The sequence below is a fragment of the Lissotriton helveticus genome, chromosome 7 (assembly GCF_964261635.1).
Source record: "Lissotriton helveticus chromosome 7, aLisHel1.1, whole genome shotgun sequence".
Lineage (NCBI taxonomy): Eukaryota > Metazoa > Chordata > Amphibia > Caudata > Salamandridae > Lissotriton > Lissotriton helveticus.
In genome coordinates this window covers 125130934-125154548 of record NC_136068.1, presented here as the reverse complement: position 1 = coordinate 125154548, position 23615 = coordinate 125130934, and the positions used below count along the sequence as shown (strand labels likewise).

Below are 23615 nucleotides of genomic sequence, written 5' to 3'. Positions count from 1 at the left end.
TTAATTTAAAGCACGTTAGCAACAATATTTGAAAACCATGTATCAAAACCAAAACAGAAAAAGCTATATACAATTCTCTACACTCCAATGTGACACCTACAGACACTCCAGATTCTCACTCACCACTCTTTTCCACACTCATTTCACAAGCACTATCCACTCTCACACCTGTCATCCATACAACACACCAATGCTAATAAAAAGCCGGTGAACCAAACCGGTGAATTTGTAAATCCCTCCGCCAAACGAAAAAATCACAATCCTTGGTGATAAAGATGTAGGGATGTTATTTCAATTATCACCCTTCCATACATCAAACAGAAATTAATCTGTTCCGTTATAAATCTAGTCAAAATATCCAATTTGTTTGGCAAGGACAACCAGATAGGGTGTGGGCTGGGTATGCTCAGACGTGAGTCCCAGGCTCTCCACACCACTGGAGTCAAGCTATCCAGGCTGATGAAGGCTGATAGCCAGAAACCGGTCCTTGGATGCTTGATTCCGGTCTGGGAAAGACATGGCTTGGTAGTTCGGACTGGACTGTTCCCATGAGGCACAGGGTCAGAGATGATTTGCATATAGCCAGTGTCTAACCCAGGGTGGTGTGGAGTGCAAAAAAACGATGGATTTAGGCCCAGATCCTTGTACTGGGGTGAATGTATGACATTGTTCTACATTCTGTCCATCATCTGTGTTTTTTGCAATTGTGTGTTTTTTGCAACCAGATAGGGTCGACGCGTTTCAAGCTCAACCCTTTGTCGGGTTCTCATCAGGACCAAGAAATTCTGAAAAACAAAACGCGAGCATTCATCAATGTCCAACCTTGAAACAATATTCAAACAACACGCACTGGCCACCATTGCCTTCTGCCTACCTGATTTCCTGTAAAAAGACTGTTACTTGTGCAGGTGTACACACATCTATAGGAGACAAGACATCACACGAAATAGTCTGTCAGTCTATAGTCGGGGTACAAATTAATTAATTAATTAGTGGAGCAACAGCGTTATTTGTCACTTACCGGTTTAGTTACATTGCAGAGAAATCGATCCGTAGAATCATGGTCAGTTATTTTGTGTCCCCGGACCGCTTCATGGCGTGGACCAGAAATTTGCAGAGTCGAATCTGGGTGAACCAAAAAAGAGACAAGTTGGAACCTGGCCCAAAAAGCCTAAATCCGTCTCTTCATCGCGTTAATAATCCGGAACGGCTGGCCATCCAGGGTTTTACCTGAAAACTGCTTTTCTTTATCAATTAATTCTTGCCCACGTTGCCTGGTAGTCTGGCGTGTAGTAAGTCCTTTCCGCAATCGTCCTTGGGATACGGAAGCTGCCGGCGAGATGGAAAATAAATCCTTGTGCCAAGCCTCGCTTCCGTGTGATCCCAACAGATTGGCAACAGTTGATTATGATGAGACGAAACAGATGATGGTTACTATGGATGTGGTGTCCTTATACACCCAAATACCCCAGGAAGAGGCTCTTGAGGCATTGATGTTCTATTTGGAGACTAGGGAAAAAACCAGTACGTGTCCATCGAAGTGTTACTGCACTGCCTTATCTTCTGTGCTGTGTCTTGAAATGCAAGTGGCAAAACGTTTCCACACAGAAATTCCATGCCGACCAAGTCTGTCCAAATTAACTCCTGCTTGTCACCAAAACAATGTAGTAACTGCTCACACGCATTTGTAATCCAAAGATACTGTTTATTCCAAATTTCTCCATACAGGGATCTACACTGCCATCTGGTAAGCAGACGAGTATCTATGCCACCCACATTCTATGACCTTATATATATATATATATATATATATATATATATATATATATATATATATATACACACACATACACATACACATACACATACACACAGGCTATCACCACATTCTACCATGTCCCTCATTCTTTTAAAGGAGACACAATACACAATTACAAACCCATTACTACAAGGTCATCTTCAATGGCCCTATTAATATGTCCCAATAGTAACTGAGTTAAACTCAAGGTACCATGTTTGCCGCAAATCATTAAAGAATGAAAAAGATAGCCCTTACGTTTATGGTAAAAATTATTATTTGAACATATTACTAGTGTTAATAATAAAAAAGTAATTTTTTTTTTTAAATAATCTTTTTATTAAAGCGTGTTTGATCCACCATTACTACCAATGATCATTGAATAACATTATTTGAACAGCATTCGAGACATGAGGTACAGTGTATCATGTGCTTGGGAGGCATCTCTAGTATAGCCCTTGGCTCTTCTTGTAGTGTTCATCTATTGTTCCCTTGCTTTTGGCCATGCCAATTAGCTAGTTCCTATATTTCCCCCATGAAGTCCAGATTTTGTCCCATTTCTTGGCACAGCCTCTGCTGTCGTACATCACCTTCTCTGCAAGTTGACACCAGTCCATATCCCGCTTCCAACTGGTAAGCCTCAGTGCCTCCTGAGCCCACCACAGCCTTGCAATGTTTCGCTTTGCCACTCCCAAGGTTAGCATGAGCAAGGCTTTTATGTGTGTGGGTCATGCGGACTCCCCTGTGACTCCCAGTAGGGGCCATCGTGCGTCAAGCTGTATGCGGAGGCCTAGAACCTCAGACATCACTCCAGCCACTTCTGACCAGTAACGCTGGATTTTGGGACGTCCCCAGATGATATGGTAGAAGGTGCCCACCATCCCGCACCCCCTGGCACAATGGTCTATGTCTAATCTCCCTAGTCTGTGGTGAAGCTGTCTGGGGGTGTATGACCTATGTAGGACTCTAAGTTGAATTAGTTTGACTCTTGCTCGTATAGCAACCATTTGGGGGCTCTGGATCACTTCCTGCCAGTCGTCATCTTTGAGCAACTCCAGGTCTGATTCCCAGGCCTCTCTCAGCGGGCCCAAAGGGTAACAGAGGATTACATTATCTTACGGTATGTGAGGGAGACTTCTGTGTCAAGCATGGGGTCAAGTAGGAGTCGGTCCTCCACAGAGGAATATTCGGGCAGGAATTCTCCCTCTGGCACTTGGCGTCTTACCTGTAGGTAGCGAAACTGTTCGCCGCCGGCCATTTGATATTCAGTCTGGAGCTTAGTAAAGGTAATCATATTCCCATTTCTCTATATGTCCTAGAGGGAGTCTATACCAATGAGGCTCTATCTGCGAAATCCCTGTAGGTGCCCCACTTCGGCCAGTAAGTCGCTTTCCCAGAGTGGCGTCTGCTGATTCAGCCTGGACTCCCATCCTAGCAGTTTTGTGGCCTTTGCATGCCGCACCACCGCTTGTGTATCTGTGGATAGGGACCTGTCTCTGCTTTTACGATATAGGGTCGCAAGATGCCCACCTTTTCTCATAGTGAATCGATCCACCCGGTACACCAGCTCAGAGTGTGGTGCAAAGGCCCACCCGTTGACCTTAATAAGTTGGGCCAATAGGAAGTAGTTTTGGATGTCTGGCAGACCTCCAGTCCTCCCTCATAGACTCTGTGTTAGAGTTTGCGCAGTGGTATGCCTGGTTAAACTCCTTCCCACAGGAGGTTACGTTGTCCCCCCTCTATGGCCCGGAGAAAGGTGTTCGGAATCTTGTATGGGGTACTCTGCAGGTCATAGAGCAGGCGCGGGAGGGCCATCATCTTAAAAAGCACTGTTCTACCTATGAGAGACAACAGCAGTTGTCGCCATTGTACCACGTCCTCGCGCAGTCTTGTCAGTTGAGCGTTTATGTTTAGGCGTAGGAATTCCTTTGCCGACCCCGTGAGCCCTATGCCTAGGTATTTGAACTTGTCGTGTTGAACCATGGCCACGCAGTCGGTTGTGAGCAGTGGGAGTTCCCATGATAGGGTATAAATTAAGGATTTGTCCCAGTTAATCCGGTATCCAGGGTAAGAGCCAAAGAGTCAGAGTACATTAATGAACCTGTTGGCTGGATGCGTATAGTAGTACATTTTCGGTGTATAGAGAAATACGCACTACCCATCCACCCCGGCCGCCCGATGTCTATGCCACTGACCATTGGGTCCCCCCGGATCAATGCTGCGAGTTCCTCAAGAGGAATCGTAAAGATTATCGGGGAGAGTGGGCACCCTTGTCGTGTGCCTCCGTGTTTCGCAAAAGACCTTGACACTGCTCCATTAACCCGCACTCCGGCTCTTGGATCTAAGTTAATTTTATTTATTTTTTTTAATCCATCATTTAACACAATTAACAAATAGGATGTCGTTTGTGACTGAAATCTATTATTGGGAGATAATCCTTAAAACCTGTAAATGAGCGTCCTCGATTTTAAAAGAAAAATACGTCATAATTAAGACTTGCAAATGAGCATTCTAAATTTTAAAAGCAAAAATGTTGCTGTTCCCTGACCGGGAATCGAACCCGGGCCGCGGCGGTGAGAGCGCCGAATCCTAACCACTAGACCACCAGGGAAGCTGTTAAACAACTTGAACACAAGTCTTCTATGAAATATAATGTATATGAGCAAGATGTTCATTATTTCAGTTGTTTCAACTGCTGTAACTCAGCCGCTTGAAATATAACAGGGCATAACCCGTTCTGTTCTAGTATTACAACTGAGACAAACACGAAAGCTTAACGCTAAACCAATTACGTCACTTTCTGAAACCCTGAAGGCCTTTTAGGATTGGCCTATATTCGCCGTAGAAGCACGAAAAAAAGAAACGGAAAAGGGACAAGAGAGAAATAGAAAGAAGGTCGGCAAGAGCGCTCAGTGCGCAGAATGGAAACTGTGATTTAAAAAAAAAACGAAGTGTGTGTACTGGGTAGCAAAAACAAAGCTCAAAGGCAAATGAGGAACGTGTCAAAGGCCAATGAAAAAAGAGAGTGCTCTAAAATAAGACAATCGGCGCTCACGTAGGTGCGCAGAGTTATCGAGTCGCACTGTCGTACCAGCGAGAAAGTACCGCTCCAAGATGGCCGCCAGAAGCTCTTCCGCACCGCAAGGGTCTCCCGCAGCGCGCTCCGAGGGTTGTGAGCGCGCACGGCTTCTCCCCCGCTCTGTGACCGCGCACGCTGCCCCCTCCCCTGCTTGTCTCTCAATCTGGGCTCTGCAGATTATGTGAGGGGGAGGAGCAGAGCATCGGGGGCAGCGGGATACCGGGAGAGCGAAGCACCGGGGACGCGGAGACCGAAGGACGGTGCCAGCGGGGCAGTTGAAGATCCGGGGTACAAGGAACCGGAGCACCGCCGCCGCCGGAGACCCCTCCAGCCCCTTTAATTAACATCCCCATCGAAAGGTGAGTGAAGGGCCAGGGTGTTTATGTACCCTGGACAGCGCTCAGGTGACGGTTCCCACCTACTAATATTTTGTGTTAAAAATTACAATTTTCTGATTGTAACCCTGTACAAAATTTTTCAGTCCAACGATTAGGATGTAAAGTTAAAGTGGGGCCGGCATTTTAGTGTCAGTGGGCCCTCTTTACTGTTATGACAGATTGAAATCTGTGTCTGAAATCATTGTACACATTTCCTCCTTAACTATAATTAACGCTCCTAGAAATAACCGTGATTGGCACCTAGATATAAGGTGACCTGTCTCCCGTCCAAATATATATATTTTCGCCTATGCACTGTGCCTCTTCTGTTGTCAGTGTAATCTTGCTGGATGGAGTACCCCTACCCGAATATATTCCCACTTTTATCAAAACCACCTTCTCTAAGGTACAGTATATCTACTCGGTCCCCTAGGCACATATGCTTTTGCCTGACGTGCATAGAAAGTACCTCCTCTCCTATCAGCCATGATACACCTCTATTTCAATTTCAAGCTAACCCCACATTTTCATGTCCGAGAACCCTTACATATAAAACCACACACATGTATACCTCTTATGAACAATAAACGTTATGATAAATTCTCCGTCCACTCTATTCATTACATTTTGCAGCCTCCTACTTAAGGGCACCTTCACAAGTGAAATGTCACGTTTAAGACGCCAGTAATTCCCCTTCCCCTCAAATATAGAAGGACCCCACTGCTAAGGTATAGGTCATCTAATCTACTCACCTCTAAGAAATATGGTTCTGATCTTCACTCAAGACTTGCATACCTCCCCCACCAAAGAGCTACAATTATTTCTCCCCAGGGTATGATACCCGTACCACCTCCCCCTCGCCCCAGACAAGCTTGTATGTGATACTTTATCGTATATGTTACCTGTACCTCCACCACCCTCCCAGATACTCTTCCTGGTTGACTAATGTTTATGCAGTCTAGTCTCTCTGTAGTAAAGTGATGGAGAAGATTTATTGTATGCCTACTTGTTTCAATTCGCATTGTATCTTTGCTAGGATTTTTTTTTTACTAAGATTGTTCTGCATTTAGAACCATTTGGTGCATTATTTACCTGTTCTTGGAATTAGTGTACTGAGGACCTCTTGCAAGAGACACGAAGTTTACTTTTCCGAACTGTATTGCAAATTTTTAAAGTACTCATATATGTAGGATTTTATGTGATATCGAAATGAAATCTAACCTAATAGAAAGCCCAACCAATACTTAACATGGCAGATTAAATTTGAAATGTCGCATAATGGTAGGGATTACTATAGACAGATTCCTGCAAAGTAGCTGAGAAATGTGAGGAGAGCAACATGGAGCATAGGCTGCATAGGGAGTAATGCACTCCAGGAAAAGGAAACTGTTTCCCCTGATTACTGATTCAATATGATTGGAGACATTGTGTCCCGTTCTGGAAGGATTTGGAGATAATGTATCCAGTTTTGGCTGCTACGTCTGTAGACTTGTATTCATTTCTGTAGGCCACACTGGGCCTGTTTTATAGTCTTGTGGGCTGGATTTTACATTTGATTTCCCTTATATTAAAACAAACACTGCTGGCTGCAAGCACAAATATATTCAGTCTCTCATACCATGCAAAATTCTTATAGAGTGTGTGTTTACAAGTACAAAAATGTCCCAGTTTGCAAATATTGGCCAGTTTTGTAGCTATTTAATTCACTAATGGGGCCACTTTTATTTTGGTGCCCGAACCTATTTTCTGTCCCAGTCCAACCCTTTTGTAATTATGAGCTATAATGATACTGGAACATTGCACCCACTGAGGGTACAATGTTTTAATTTAAACAGTCACTACAATTTCTTGTTCCCCCAGTTGCAGTTTCCAACATGCTTAGTTTATTTAACGAGCATTGGCCAAGCCTGTAGTTTTCTCCTTTGTGTGCAAATGCTTTTTGCCCTTTCTGTACAGCATTGGTAAAAACTCATAATGACACAATCACCTCTGTCAGCCTCATAATTCCCTAGTACATGAGTGATACTGTATTGTGCCCTTGCATCACCATTTATGTGTGCAAAACTACTCTCTCAACCGCCACAAGAGACTCACACATTCTGGTATTGTTCAAAATGGAAGTCTCTGATTTATTAAGTCATAATAATAATGCAGGCACCAACATGCAGCAAAAGCAGAAAAACACCCAACGCCTTTTGGTGTTCACTACCCCTTGGTCACCCGATAAGGTTTCATGAATGCCGAAACGGGTTAGCTGTTTTTCTGCACTTGCTGCACATCATCATCTGCATTATCATCATGACTTAAATCAAAGACTTAAATTTTAAACAATACAGGAGTTTGCGTCTCTCTTGTGGCAATTGAGAGAGCAGTGATGCTGTAAATGGCAGCTGCTGCGCCCTTCAAAACAAATAAAATAAATTAAAAAAATGTTATGGACCGTGATGGATTCTGGGACCCGTTGAGGTGGAAGCAGCGGGTAGTGGACAAGGGAGCAATGGAGGTGCTTGAGGTTCGGCCAAGAAGGGCCCAAAAAATAATAAAAAGGCTAGAGAGGTCTAGGATAAGGGGCCAGCTTACGGGGAGGGAAGGGGGAGCAACAAAGAGCACACAGCTGTCTGGGAGAGGGAACCAGCAAACGAGAGCGCTAGAAACATATTCCCTCTCATGATGTGCTGAAATAAAAAGAATAAGGTAGTTCCCTAAAAGCGAGCATTGGAAGATTATTAGTCAGCCAATCAAACGCATGGTAAAGAGGGTATGCTTTAGGGGAGGGACAAACAAAAGATGAGGAAGGCGAACCATTGAATCAGAAGCAATCAAATGAGTGACAATAAAGTCAACTAGCAGTAAGGAATGGGCACTGCTGTAAGCCCACTGTAAGTTTTTGGTATGGTCCACAAGAGACGTTCGACTGCAAACATCTAAACGCTATCTGGTAGGTGAGACCTAATAATAGATCTTGAACCTGATAGATCATTTTGGCTTCACTTGAGGTAAGGAATGTGCATTATTAATCTTTTTGAGGTCCATTAAAAAAAAAAGTTTCAGAATTTACCTCCTACGCTTATTGTCGTCTTCAGTTTTACAAAGAGAATGTACATGTCTTACTCAGCAAAACCCAAGCCAAAGTTCTCCATTTCTACTGCACCACCAGTCAACTTGGATTGTTCCTACATGGCTTTGTACAACTACAGAACCGTGGATCCATAAGTTTATGCTTGTGTCCATGAAGTTACATAGAAGTGGCAAACCTTTTTTCACATCTCATTCTGCTCAACAAGCTATCTTTTCATGCTCTAAATTATTCTGGTTGGGTCAACTAGGATGGCTTTAGTTGTCTGTTGACAGACTTAACGTTTCCAATACATTACATATACTTAAAATGAACTTTGTCATACCGTGCTTATGAATGGGTTGCTTTGCTGTCTTTCTCCTGACTCGATGCCTTACCTTCCTACTTTTGTATTTGTCCTGCCCAGGAACATTTTGATCTTGTAGTGTTTTGATTAGATGAACTGTATATTTTCTTTGCTAATGTTGGGGAACTCTTTTTCCTTTTGCATATTTCTGTATGCTTTGACTATTAGTATTTGATGGGAGGGCGCAGCCCCCCTATTTTTCTTGTCTGTCTATATGCATTCCCCATCCCTCCCTCCTTCCTCTGTGTAGCCTCCTTGCTGCCCCTCCCTCGTTCACCCACTAGAGTTTACATAATGAGTCAGAATCTTTACTTCTGCTTACACTTAAGACCTTGTGACTTCACCAATGCTTGTATTTTTTATTTGTCTCTCCGAGCTTCAGAAGCAGTACAAATAGACAATCATTTTCAGATACAATCTAATTGATCAGGGCAATATTCAGTATTTATTTATGCTCGAGACCTATCCATTGGCTTTATCTCTTTCTCATCAAGTGGATATACAATGGGTAGGTTAATAAAATATGTTGATTTCTGGAAAGTTGGAGTGTGAGTGAATGGTCATTGGTGCAGCAGACTACTTATTAGTATCCGTCGATATACCATCTAGTGTGCCACTTTCCTGTTAGTAGGTTCTGTTTCATGCTGCATCTTTATTTGCTTTTCAAGTTTGTGACCTCAGTTATTACTGTAAGCTAAATGATTATTAGGTTAATTGGGAAATTGTTCCTCTGTGCAGTTGGTGGTTTTCCCCTCTCAGTGTCTTCAAGTAGCTAAGGTTCTCGAAAGTGACCATCAGCCACAGTAAGAAAACATCAGCATGTAACTTTCTGTAATGGTCCCCTTTGCTTGTGGGTACAACTACCTTTTTGTCATGGAACAGTCACTTCTTGAATGTGATGCATCATCTGCCACTACTAATCAAAGATTCCTCGGAGGGGCGGCAGGGTGCTCTGGATCACCAGGCAAAACATGTATGTTTCCCAAAGCCCAGTATAAGCTGACTGACCTGCCTATTTTCCGCCATTTAGCTCCATAATGTTATAAGTTTTCATTTACTGCACTTCCTGGAGAACTTCACTGACTTTTCGACATCCTTGCTCCATCTCTGAAACGAAATACTCATCCTAAGAAGCTTAAACCTCTTCAAGTAACTTTATTTTCACCCCTACTAAGCCTTTGCTGAAATCTATTTACTAGTATTCCAATAACTTGAGCATGTACCTGCCTAAACATTTCGAAAAGCATGATTTATACCATTTTAATCTTTTGATGTGTTATGCTGATGTGCTGACATTGCTCCTTCCTCCCTCGTCTTTCCTATTAACCTTGCTAAGAAAGAGGCAGTAACCGATACCTGTGTGTTGATCTTTTGATTGGAAAAACTGCAGACACCAATTTTATTTAAAGAAGCCTCTTTGTCAATTTCTCCCACTTGCTCCTTCTTTTCCTTACATGTTATCTGCTTTCTAGGACACTCATTAATGCTTTGGACGATTTGTTTTCCTTAGAAGTGCCTGAAGAATTAATTAAAACTGACTAGACCTTGCTTGATTCAACCAGAGTAACACCCCAGGTGCTTTCTGCACAAAAAGGAAAGCATTTGGAGGGAATAAAAAAATGATTCTAAACCAAGTGGAATTTCATTTTCAGTTGAACGTCCACATAAGGAAAATCAGCTCTCTGAAACTGTTTCTACTTCTTTAAGATCAACCAAGCAGCTAACATTTCAGCTGTAATCCTTGCCGTTGTCTGCACCATCACTTGTGACCTCTCCATGGATCTTTGCAGCCATTGGTCGCAACAACACTGTCACCTTGACTTGCATAAAAACGGAAACACAGAACATCCAAATTAAACCCTGCTCTCACCTGGAAACCCTTAACAAGCCCTTTCTTCTAAGGTGATCCTTAGTTATTACTCCCCAGTAAACAAATTACACAAGAATTAATACATTCTATCAAAACATGCTCTGTATGCCTTCATCCAAACCCCATCTGGATTGTCATGTCTCAAACATCTTTTCCACTATGTATGTCTCACTGATTTTAGGGGGTATTTGTTTAACCTCAAAGCAGTTTCTTCTACATGCAAAAAGTAATATGGGCCAACTTGGTCCAGCCAATTACTGGTTGGCCCACAGCCAACTTACTCTTCTCTTTGAAGGTATGCTAGATGGTCAACAGTCTGACTTGTCCAGATTTGTAAGTGGTGACCCACTGAACACTTTCAAGCAGGAGGCTCAGCAACCCTGGGACTATCGGGTATGTTGGTAGCAATTGATAACCTTCGTTGTCAATCTGTTTTCAGAAATGTCTGAGGCATATAGATGAAAATGTGTTTGAAAGGGTGCACCATCAATGCTGCACTGCGTGTTTTTATTGCCTAGATTTAGGGATATTAGGAAGCTGGTAGTAATGCCGCGCTGAAGCAGGCTGAGAATGCCTGGTCATCAGAGCAGACTATGGAGTTGGCATATGTGCTTTTTTGTTTGTTCGCCGCAGGCATACTCTCCCTCGGAGGCTACATGGAGCCAGGGCTACTAGTTGACTGTGTTGGGGGTTAGGGGAGGGGATGGTAGAGGGGAATCCCCCATAAGCCTGTTGGTAGTTCTGCATCTGGAGATAAAAAATGCATGCTTGATTCGGGGCTTTCCTTTCCCAATGCTGAAGGTGGGTAGCCAGCAATCGCATTGGAAGGTGGCATGTTCAGTCAGCTGTTCAATTTGAGAGCCATTCGCCCCTGTGGAAGGAATTTGTGCATGTGGTAAAGGGACCAATGTTGGGTAGCATATAGCCGAGCCCTGCACTGGTATGGGGTTTGGTTTCCTACAGAGGGCCAGCGGTAGCTCTAGGCAGGTGCCATCCTAACGCATAGTTTGCAAGTAAAGCTGCGGCCTTTTTTTAAAGTGACCCAATTGTGAGTGTGGGACCCTGGTGAGGTCCAGAGTTCTGGCTTAGCCTCATTTTCAAACTGACACAGTTAGAGGCCTTGGCATGGACCAGGCTGTAGTTCAAATTTGAAGGGGTTAATGCTGGGAGCTCTGTTATTTACAGGCTTCTTTGAGGAATCACACAGCGCTTCTCGGCCCGCCTTTCGTGATTCAGCATCTTTGAAAGTGCACCCTGTTACCCTAGCCACTGTACAAGGGCACCCGTCAATCCCACTGCCCAGGGCGCAGCCAGGAACGCCACCGACGCGTTTCAGTTTCTCCGGTTGCCCTGCCTCGGGCTCTTAGCTGAGGGGTCCACCCCCGGCCTGCTCCGAGGCTTCCAGCAGTTTTCTTTAAAAGCAGAGCGCGTCGCCCAGGCCCTGCTGATTCACGGTCCCTCCGCGCCTGACAGATGGCGAGATCCCGCCTTTGTTCGCTCCTGTGCCCTCCCAGGGGATTAGCCCTCCGGGCCTGGGGGCGGATTGTGGAGGTGCGCCACACACGGTGGCAGTCTCTCCTCAGGCGAGGACGATGGCAAGCAACCTCGCGAAAGAGAGCATAGTTAAGAAAAGGCGGTTTTTTGAGTGCACAGACGGGGTGCGACTATAGACAGCCTTGGGGCAGATTTAACCTCTATAAAATGACTCATGTCGTAACATCGTAAAATATCACATGTTGAGTGAGACTGTTGGAAAGCGAGATCGCAACGCTAGAGCCCACTAGCAGGTTAGTGTGACTGCTGCCGTGTTACAGGGACTGCTGCCGTGTCACAGGGGCAGAGATTTTGTGGAGGACAGTAAGATGAATAGTGCCTGTACTAAAAAATAGATAAACTCTGTGGGAGTTGAACCGCTCAAAGATTAATGTGTCTGTTTCCCTCAAAGGGGACACCCCCAAGAGATGATATTAGGGTTCCTGTGATTTGTCAGGCAACCGTTTGTGGCGCGCGCACGTAAAACATGCAAGAAGCCTGGGGCCTCCTTTATGAGGCTGTGCGTCACTTTTACGCCGCCGGTGCGTCACTTTTTGTGACGCACCAGTGGCGTAAAAAATGTGCCTTGTTGCACCATATTTACAAAGTGACGCATCTAGGTAGATGCGTCACTTTGTAAACCCCTGCGCTACATTATACCTACACCAGGTATAATGTATGCAGGGGGGCGTTCTGACGCAGGAAAGGGTCATAGAAGTGTCGCAGTGAAATATATAAGATTTCACTGCGCCACTTCTAGGACACAAATGCGTCAATTTCTTACGCCTGCCTCACAGCAGGCATAAGACTGACGCAGGCCCTTTCACATAGGGCTTGCCCCATGTGAAAGGAAACATTGCTGGAGTTGCGTCACTTTTGTGACACACTCCAGCAATGCGTCACTTTTGCGCCATACAGATACGTCAGAAATACTGACGTATCTGTAACTCCTTGCACCATGATGCGTCATATTGTAAATATGACGCATCATTGGTGTCGCAAGGATGGCGCAGTGAAAAGTGACGCATCACTGTTTTCACGCAGCGATGCGTCACTTTTCATAAATGAGGCCCCTGGTGTCTCGAGAACTGGAAGGTCACCCGTGATGACGTAAGTGAGACCATCTGACCAGGGGCGTAGGGCAAGCCCCTGCAGCTGTAAGGGGCTTCCAGGTGCCCCCATTCAGCCCAACGCCAAAGAATCCATCTTTCTTATTTACCTTTGTACATGTTGTAAAGTGCTCTGATACCCTCGGGTCTTGTCAGCGCTATATAATACTCTCTAAATAAAAGAGACATGGGCGACTCATGGGCCCCTCATCGCATTTTGGAAGGGGAGGGGTTCATTTTGTGTTACGCCACTGCCAGTAACGATTGACAGCATACTCTGACTGGCAGGGGAAGTAAAGATTTCAAGACGTCCGTTCTATTATAAGCCCTATAACCATGAGGTGAAAAACCAAATCTGAGAGTGACTGAGTGAGATGTGGTGGACGACCACAGTTTGGGCCTTTACAGCCGTTTAGCAGGTCCGGGAAAAGGGTGTGATTATAATCACATTGCAGTCTATCAGTGTGCATTCTTTCTTGCAGCCCATTGTATTCAAGTGATGTTCACTGATAGTCTGTCAGGATGAGAACTTTTGCTATCTGCCAGTTATTGTGGGGCTGTCAATCCAAGAAATTGGTTGCATCTACAGAGAATGGTAGAAAACTTGATTGAGATATTAGCTCATTTTCAACTCCTCTTTGTATGTCCAATGCAATCATGGCACTTAGATATTGCACAATCGCGTATACATCTCGGGCAATCACATATAAAGCTGTGCTGGTTTTAGATTATGACGTTATTCTGCTCTTGCTTGTAATGTTTGAAACTACAAAGTAGAAATTCGCATAACCACAGGCACTGCCACGGTTCACTGGGCGTGGTCAGAGGGTACATTTACTCAGATTGTCTACAGTATGTGAGTGAATGCCACTCGCAATGCCCAGTGCCAGTTTAGCACATACAAAACCACTGCTAAACATGAACTGGGTAACGGAAGTAGGACATATCTTGCAAGATCACTCATATTTGCTCGAGGACCATTCCAAGTCAGTGCTGGTGTTAGGAGAATGCCTGCCGGGTTTGTTGGAAACCGATGCGGAGTGGGCACTTGTGATGGGAGGACTGGGCTTACGACAATGACCGTTTTCTAGCAGGGTCAAGGGAATTGGGTCAGGCTACTTATTTAATGTCATCCGTGATGTCATTTGTAATGTCATGACCTGTGCATGGAGAGGTTTATGGTTGCATAGATCATAATTGATGAATTTCAGACATTTTTATTCTTGTTTTAAATTCTTGTTTTAGATCAATACCGTAACTTCCCATAAGCTCAGTTTTTATGTCATTTTTCTGTTTTATAATATTGCGACGTTACTGATCTTAGTATTTAACTGTATTTTTCCCAGTGGCTAAAAATAAACACCCAGATGGCGATAGCGTGTCTCTTTTTCTAGTTAGATCTCACTTTACATAGGAACAATCTTTTTGTTTTGCTGTTGGCTTGGATGCTGTTTGTAGAAATGTTCCAGTTCACCTTTGGTTGATCTTTAGGGACTGTTACGGATTGGTCAAGGTACAAAACATGATTCCATTATTTTAACCCCTAATGTGCATTCGCAAGGGCTACAGTAAAAGCAACTAGGCGAAGCATAACCAAATTGAGTGCACCCATTTTTTTTAATGTAGATGTGTGCTGTGGCTTTCTGCACTTTAACTTTGTAATGTATAAAGAACTGGGTCCATCAATACTGTGTCCATGTATGGCTGATGGCCACACCCTTTACGTGGTAGCCACTCGGTACAGTCAGAAGGCCATTCCTATAGGTTTCTGGTGAGGCAACACTGGATACAGATCATGACCAAACCCTGTGCCTGACATTTCCAGTCATACCCTGCCATATGGGAAGCTGGGAAACGTAGGGCTCTGTAGCCAGGCCCTGCACCCAGTGTCCTACTATGGCTACATCCATAGAAATCGATCATGGCAGGAACATTTACCATGCTCTGCATCCAGAAGCGGGCTGTACCCAGTGGGTACTGGGAGAAGGGTGATGAGGCTGTGCCTAGTAGTCCGCACTAGCTGGGCATGGGCCAGATAATAAGGGAATGGTGTAGGGCATAGACAAAAGCCAATCTCTTAGAGGCTATGGGGCAGTAGTGGTGGGGCAGGGGAGAAAGGGGGTTAAAAAAATAATAAAGGTAAATATTTTTTTAACTTACTTACTAGTTGTCTCTTTTCCTCTGTCCTCTTCTTCTTTTGTCGATGCAGGAACAGGAAACACCAAGGCTTCCAGACTCTCCTACCTAATCACGAAGCTGCTGATAGCAGTGTTGTGATTGTTTTAAGCGCCATGGTTCGGCGCTCAGGTGGGGGACTGGGAGCCTGGTCGTGGAGAACATCCAAGTGCGCATGACGGTTTGGCAGGCTCAAGATGGCCGGCCAAACCATCATGTGCACTTAGAGAGTGCCCACCACTCCTCTCTCTGCTCTATGGGCAGTCCAGCCCGCCCGCCCCTACAGAGGAGTACTGAAAAATAAAATGATAATAGCATGCCGTAATTATCTTTTTATTTTTCCTGTGGGGCAACGCTCCTCCGCCTTAGCAAAGGAGCAGCCCTCTGCAGTCAAACTGAGCACAGAGCACAACCAAAGGCCATGCTCTGCAACCTTAATCAATGGGAATGGACAAAGACCATGCCTATAGGGCATGGATTAGGCTCTGGCTAGTGGGTACAAGAGGGTGGTTTTACCAAGTACACAATATGATCTAAGGCAGAAGGTTTCTGGGCACTGCTGTGGGTACCATGATAATAAAAAGGCAAAGAATTAATGGACGGATTGCTGAACAAATCAAAACATTCACCCCAAGTCAAGAGATCTAGGTTAAATCCATCATTCTTTTGCTCACTATGCCACCCCAGTTGAGACCTGGCCATTTGCAAATCAGTCTTGACCCTGTGCCTCATGGGAACAGTCCAGGCCGAACTGCCAAGCCAGGTCCTCCATGGACCGGAAACCAGCATCCTAGGACCGGTTTCAGGGTTTCACCCCTCATCAGCCAGAATAGCTTGAATCCAGTGGCACAGTGAGCCCGGAAATAAGCCATATGTTCAATTCTTAAAAGGGTAAAACTTGTGTTTAGGAAAACTAGCTCCTTGCCAGATTTTTAGGATAACCACTGAACATGTAAATGAGTTTCATTTAGATTAATTTGATGTAGATATATTTTATTTGGTTGCTCTAAAAATGTGGTATGAATCTGCCCTCTAGGCCTACATTGGACACCTGTGATGTAGATTCATTGAAGCCACTGTAGACGATGACAAGGTACATCTAAACAGCCTAATTATCTAGCCCACATTTACATTATTGTGTAAATTAAGTGCAAGCCGCCGTTTGCTCCAAGTTATTGCCTGTTTATTGTTTGTCCCACAGAATTCCTCTCCCTCACTACCTTCCCTTAATCCTTCCCCTTCCTACATACTTGGTACAGGATTGTGCCTTGCTGTATTTTGTTCGTTCTTGATTTTTCCTTATTTCTTAAATCTATTGAATAAACTTCCTTGTCCGGCTGGACATGTGAAAAATCCATATAGTACTTATCTAAGTCTATATCATTTCCTCTCTACCCCTTACATACTGAAGACCATTGTTTTTTTATAATATTTTTCTATAATATTGCCACATTTACTACTATGGCCCAGAAATTATGCAGGTAAAATCGATTCTAGTGATATGTATACAGAAGTTGTTTTCATTGCCATTGTGTTTATTACCGGGGACCGTGCTATCACTGTATCCTTCAGTGTGATTCAGGCTAATACAGAGCTGGACAACCCTCCCCCCCCATCCCCCCCCACACACACACACATTTCAGACCATGATCCCCAATAAATCTCCTTTTTCTGAGACACATTAAGCTGTCATTTACTCACTCTCACCCAGGACCCTCTTTTAGCAATTCTTGCATCAGAGAGCTGGGGAGAATTGGCCTGTTTGGTTGCACCTGTCGTTTGTGACATTGTGAATGCCCCTCTACAGGAAAAACCTGTTCTACAGGTCCTGCAGAAATGCCTTGTTTGCCCTGTTTTAATAAAAAGAAATCCACACTGAACCCGTGGTGTTTGTCGTACTTAACTCCCTGTTTCCAGTCTCCTTTGCTGCGTAACCTGCTGCTCTAGGTATGTTTTTTGAAACTGTCTTCGTCTGCGGCCTTCCATCCTTGTGGTTCAAGCCCTATGTGCCTATATGGAACTACCCTGTTGGTTGCATCAGATTTTAGGTCTAGGCTTTCTTTCTTTGATCTTCCCACATTTTAGACCCTAGAATAAAAATCCATAGTTGTTCGTCGTTCCCCCGGTCTCATAATTCTTCATAATTCTTTTTGTGGTTGAGTACCTCGTATGTCTCTTGTTCGAACAGGGATCTTGCTCCCCTCAAGTTTCTCTTTCTAAAGGTCCTTGTGCTTTTGACCATTGACCCTTGACCTCTTCGACCTAGTGCCTCACTGTCGATTTTCCTTCTTCTGTGGATGACACGCACCCAAAGAGGTTATACTACTCCTTCAACATTATTTTCTACAGCATCCCTACGGCTTTTACAATTTGGATGACTCAAACAACTTTTATCTCAAATTTGGCCTGCAGAAGGTTTACACTTTGTAAACAGAAGCAACTTACTTCTACCGATCTCTGGATTATTGGAAAAAATGTCCGTCCTACAGTGAAGCTCTTCAGTGCTGTGGGGCAATCTTTTGTTTTATCTAAAAGTTGCCGTAATCTTTAGAAATGAACTGACTGTCTCAATCCATTAAATAATAATTTTGGAATCATGGACCATTTTTATCACCTCCAGGTCTTGACTCTCATGTTTCCACAAGCTAGATGGCTTGGTCTTGTGTACCATTCGCTACACTACTTGCACGTTCATGTCGGAAGCGTTTTATTTTCCTTACAGTCTTCCATAAATGTTCTTTATCTGGCTGAACCTCATTCTCCTGACAACGATCTTAGATTTTCAGTATCTGCGCATTGTTGGTTCCTCACTTGTAGTGCAGTGTTATAGGTGTTGGCCACTCCGCAGTGTATAATCTTCACCCCTAGAACACGCAGGACCCTTGCAGTGCTTGAGCACACTTCAACTTGGCCAAGTGTAAGCTCCGAACATTCAAGAAGTCGCCTTTTTGATGACTAGGTCTTCTTGAGTACAAAGCTCTTCTACATCCTGGTGAAATTCTAAATTACCACTTCTTAAAAGCGCGCAGAATCTATGCTGTATGTTGTACAAATAACCAACTGGATTGGACATCAGGTCATACTGCAAACCGCAATTAGAAATTGATGTCTGGCGAATAGCAATACAAAGGCAGTGACACATACATCTGGAATGTACTGCACACTTTCCATGCTCCTTTAGAAAATGGGAGAAAAAAAGTCAAACATGAAAAAAAAATGGAGAAATGGAAATTATCGGCAAAATATAGGAACACAAAATAAATAAGAGAATCAGACAGAAAGTAAAGGAGGGAGGGGTACGTAAGAGTCTCACATTTAAAACGAAACCCAGGAGATGAGGAGACTTCTGAATGACAGAATATTAAGGTAATAGTCACAGGTGAGTGTCAGAAAATTATTAGCGAAAGCCCATGTGCCATGAAATAAGTAAACTCTAGAGAAGGGAGAGTAAAACTGCTCATAGGAGAAGTAGAAAGCATGTACATGAAGACTGCTAAACGTATGAAGCTGTAGATGGAGGGGCAACGTTTGTATCTGCCACAGGAGAGTGTGCATTGTGTTAATATACATCGAGGAGGGGCACAGATGCACAAAGATATGCCACTATCACAGGGACATGCCCTGGTGGCAGGAACCCACTACCCAAAGTGTGAAACGAGTACCTTCACATGAAAGAACACGAAGGAATTGGTTGCCTGTGAAACATTTAGAAAAAACTTCATAGTTGCCAAGATTAGTGTGACACTAGCTAAAAATAGACATCTTGTTGGCGCTGGGTAGGTGTGAATGCAAACAGAAAGATACAGCGACTTAAGTGCTAATAACTCTTTCTCTCCTCGCCTCACCAGTGAGGTAAGCGCACATCCCCGCCTCACTGGCTGATAATTGTGCTTATGTATACCTTGCATTTACAGCAGACACAGTCTATATCTGTCTACATAACAGTCTGATGAAATCAAAAGTAATGGCCGGATTGCTTTAATTAATCTCTGCCACTGGCAATTACCCGGCGGCGCAATCTAGTCTTCCCCCCCCCCCCAGCTTGTCACCTCTGAACCGAACTAGCCATATACAAATTAACCAGTGGAGGAGTGTGGCTCACTGATTAGAGCGGCAGACCCTGATGCAGAGGTCTGGCCCGGGACCAGGGTTCAATTCCCGACGCGGCAGGGTCCTGAGCCCAAAATGTCCACGGACTCGATAATTCTCGCCTCGGTGCCTATTCTAATCATGGGGTCCCACGCTGCAACTCTGGGCAATAGTTGCTTAATCTCCACTACGGCGGCCCACCCACTGCGGGATGCCTGGCTTTCACCCTGGGGATACCCAGTAGAGGTTATCTCACAGGGAAAAGCCATGACGGGTTCCCAAAGCAAGCGCCTTGATGCCTTCGGCGTGATACGTGCGCTATATAAGTCGCAATACATTTACATTTACAACCTTGGTCCTGCTTCAGTAGGAACAGTCCAACGTAAACTGCCAGGCTGTTCCTCTCTGGACAAGAACACAAGCAACCATAGACAAGGTTCAGCCTATTGGACCTCGCTATAAGGGTGCAGCGTGTGTCCAATGGCAACATCAGTAAGAGACGCACTTCTTGGCATACCCGTTGCACTGAGAAAAACAAAAAAGTGATGGGTGGATTCCTTGAATACATTTCAACCACTGGTAATTACTCCAGGATGCTATCAAGTCCATCACCTTTTGTGTGATTGATGTAATGCCTTAAAGGGCCGCAGGTGTATGCTTTTTGCTCTCTGTGCCTCTGGATCCAAGCTATATCCCACTGACTGGGTTAACAAGGCTGAAACTCGACTAGAGTTGTTTGTGTTCCCTCTGTAACGTTTGTCAGGAACACACCGAACTTTAATAATGCACACAAAATGTAATTTATAGCAATTAGCAGATGATGGTTAACAGTAATGTAAAAAATGTGTTTATTGCATTGGAACTGCTGTTCAAAAGTTCCATTTATTATAATAGTACAATTTGGTAATATTAATGCATTCAGTAAGAACCCAAATGTATAACTAATGCTTTCGGTTACATCTAAGACAGTTAACAACGGAAGTATTTCCCAATAATTATTCAAGACATACTGAAAGATCCGGGGGAGAGGAGTAGGCCTAACAGCTAGGGCGGTCGCCCTCGAATCTGGGGAACTGGGTTCGAGTCTCGGCAATGACGCTGAACATCCTCTGATTCTGGGAAAATCACGTATTCTTCCCGTGCCTAACAAAAAAACAAAAAAAAAATGTATGTGTCCTCTTGTAATGCAACTGGTGCTATGTAAAGCGCTCTGATACCCGATTCGGGTCAAGTTCACGCTGTAAAAAAAACTACAGCCGACATGTGTTGTGTCACAAATGACTTTTTTTAGTCTGTGGAGATATGATATAGAATAGGCACGGATTACTAAAGTAGAGACTGGTGAAAAGTTTAGAAACAATAGTATTGATGATAGGAAGATGGTGAAGTGAACAGAGGAATTATTTCTTCCTGATATTAATGCAGTGGGGGAACATGGCGGCCAGCTGAGTTAGCCAGCCGGCAGCTCTCCTTCTCAGGTGTGGCAGAACTTAATGTAGCGTGCATGAAACTAGGTAGCTTTTATCAAAAGAAAGACGATATTTCCATTACCTGTGGCGAGCGTCGCTCCTTCGATCTTTGTCCTTTATATTTTCTTTCTGCTTTCCATGACCGTCAGAGAGGCGGCTGAGAGAGAACGTGGAAGTGGGAGCGCACTGTGGAGTAGGGCTACGGGGTCGGCGGTCTGCAGAAGGATTGGTAGGCGTCAACCCAGATTTCCTTCAGGGGGCTGACAGGTGAAGTCAGCACAAGCTGGAGGTGGCAACGCAAGGAGCCTGCTGAGCATGTAGAGGGAAGGCAGAGCAACCAGGGCAATCAGGGTGACCAGAAAGAGACGGCAGTCACAAATGGATGCTTTATGAATGTAACGCGAGGAGCTCCCACACCAGAGATAGCATCCCTGACTGCTACTGCATCAAAGCCAAGATCAAAAGGTAGAAGGTCAGTGCAATTGGTGGGGGCCTCGGGGGCTGACTGGGAAGAGCAAAGGGAGACATACTTTACGCAAAAGCAATTTATAGTCAGAAACCCTCTTGAAAACTGAATGAGACCCACAAAAATGAGGCTCAGATGGAGTTTCAAGACTGAGCGTTTCCCCCATAATGAATACACTTTTGGGACATACAAACTTTGAAGGGACCACAGTATCCTCTAGTTCTGGTGGTCAAGCCCCTGTTTCAGCCTCAAGTATACTGGCCTCCTCGGGGAAGAGAAAGTAAATAAAGAAAGAAAGAAACAGTGGGGAGGGCCTAAGCCATTACATAGCACCAAGATCAATCCATCCTTGAGGTCTTTTAAAGTGCAGGCAAAAAAATCAGAATCCACATAACCTGCTGGATCTAGCCAGGGGGTTATCGGCAAGAGGGCAAATCTGGAATGGAGGGTTCAGAGATAGTGTGGAGGGAGGCAAGGCAATTATACATACCGAAAATAGGTTTCAGACACTTGCTGATAAGCTTCCAGCACTACACCAGGAAAAGGAACCACAATCAGAATCCTTAAATGCGTGGTAGGAACAAGAAGTTGAGTTGCAGAAAGATGTAGCGAAACTCCTAATGGTGATGATGACCGAGATGAAAGTCAAATTTGAAACATCAGAAAAAAAACAGGCAAACATTCAAAGTGCTTGTGAAACCCTAGAAGGTAAGATGGATTCCCTAGTTGAGTGGGCAAAAGTTTCAGAGACATCACTTGAAAAGTTTAAAGAAGAGGTTGGAACAAATAGTAAAGAAATTCAAACACTAAGGACTGGGGAAAAAGAACTTTGAGAAAAAATAGAATCTCTAAAGAACAACTCAAGGGTGAATAATATACGAATATCCAATATCCCTGAGGGAGTCGAAGGAGATACCCTTAAAGGCTACGTGATTATTTACGTAAAGGAATTTGTTCCATTTGTGGACCCCAGTGAGCTAGAGGTACATATTCAAAGAATACATTGAGATCCATTCAAAAGAAATTCAAATAAGAAAAAGCAGAGAAAATGTGATTAACTTCAAATCTTACTCCATAAAATAACAAATCCTATACAGTTATGGAGCTCTGCAACCATTCTGGCGCAAGGTTCTGTGTTGTCTTAAAGAGGTGTTTTACCTGGGACTTGCCGCTTGACACCCGTTTGGTCCTCCTCCATGGTACAGAGGACATCGGTGGCAACCTGTACAAACAGCACTTGCTTTTTCTTGCACTTACCATCGCCAACCGGGATATCGCCCAATTGTGGAAGACCACCTCCCCTCCGACAATTAGAAAGTGGCGACGAGAGCTTGATAAGTGCATGGACGCTGAACTGGCTATCTTTCAAGCGAGGGGCTGTCCTCAAAAGCATAGGAAGGTTTGGTCCAGATGGGCTAAATATAGGGGTATCGATCTCCCTCCCCGCACAGTCTCCATAGTGGCGATCCCCAGGGTCATTGTCAGGTTGCTATCCATAACGTCTTTAAGTATCTTCTTGGGTGTATAAAAGCATCAAATTATGTTTGCCGATGTGGTCGGGTGAGGAATGCCTGCATATAGTTCTAACGTGGTTCTTATACTCGCATACTAGCTAGGAGGTTCCAAAAGGTAATGGGGGGGTCTAGTCCGAGTAAATCAAAAATGCTTTGTCAAAGGATGGCAACTATATGGATTGACTCACGAATTGGTGGGAGCAATAGACATTGCAGTTAAGGGAGTAACACCACTATCCATATTAACATTCGATGCTGCTAAAGCCTTCGATAGAGTGAGCTGGCCCTTTTTACACAGTGTGATTAAGCAACTAGATCTAGGAAACTCATTTTCAAGAGCAATCAAACAAATTTATAAGGAACTAACAGCAAGAGTAGTGCTGAATGGGAAACTAAACAAATAATGATACAAAGAGGAACCCGACATGGGTGCCCCTGTCACCACTGCTTTTCAATCTATAATTAGAGCCACTAGCAAGTGAACTAAGAGCAAACCCTAATATACTCCCCTTTGAAAACAACAGCTGGATAAAGAAAGTTGACCTGTACACAGATGACCTACTGATATGCACTAGAGATTTGGTAAACTCCTGCCTGGTCATCCTTCTGGCTTTGGTACAATTTGTAAAGATATCTGTTTATCTGGTGAATCATCAAAAGATGGAGATTATCGAATAGAACACCCAAACCGGCAGCCCCCTGGCCAGGAAGGAA

General features: G+C 44.2%; 1 protein-coding gene and 1 non-coding gene across 2 annotated transcripts in view; one reads left to right on the top strand and one right to left on the bottom strand.

The window, feature by feature from the left end:
* Positions 1 to 4337: 4337 nt before the first annotated feature.
* Positions 4338 to 4409, bottom strand: TRNAE-CUC (transfer RNA glutamic acid (anticodon CUC)). Its single transcript has one exon. It is a non-coding gene; the product is annotated as a tRNA-Glu (tRNA).
* Positions 4410 to 4995: 586 nt separating this feature from the next.
* Positions 4996 to 23615, top strand: part of DNAJC5 (DnaJ heat shock protein family (Hsp40) member C5) — a 244403-nt gene continuing 225783 nt past the window's right edge. The window contains exon 1 of the mRNA XM_078651667.1: positions 4996 to 5236. The gene's annotated coding sequence lies outside the window, so the exon portion shown is untranslated. The remainder of the gene's footprint in view (positions 5237 to 23615) is intronic.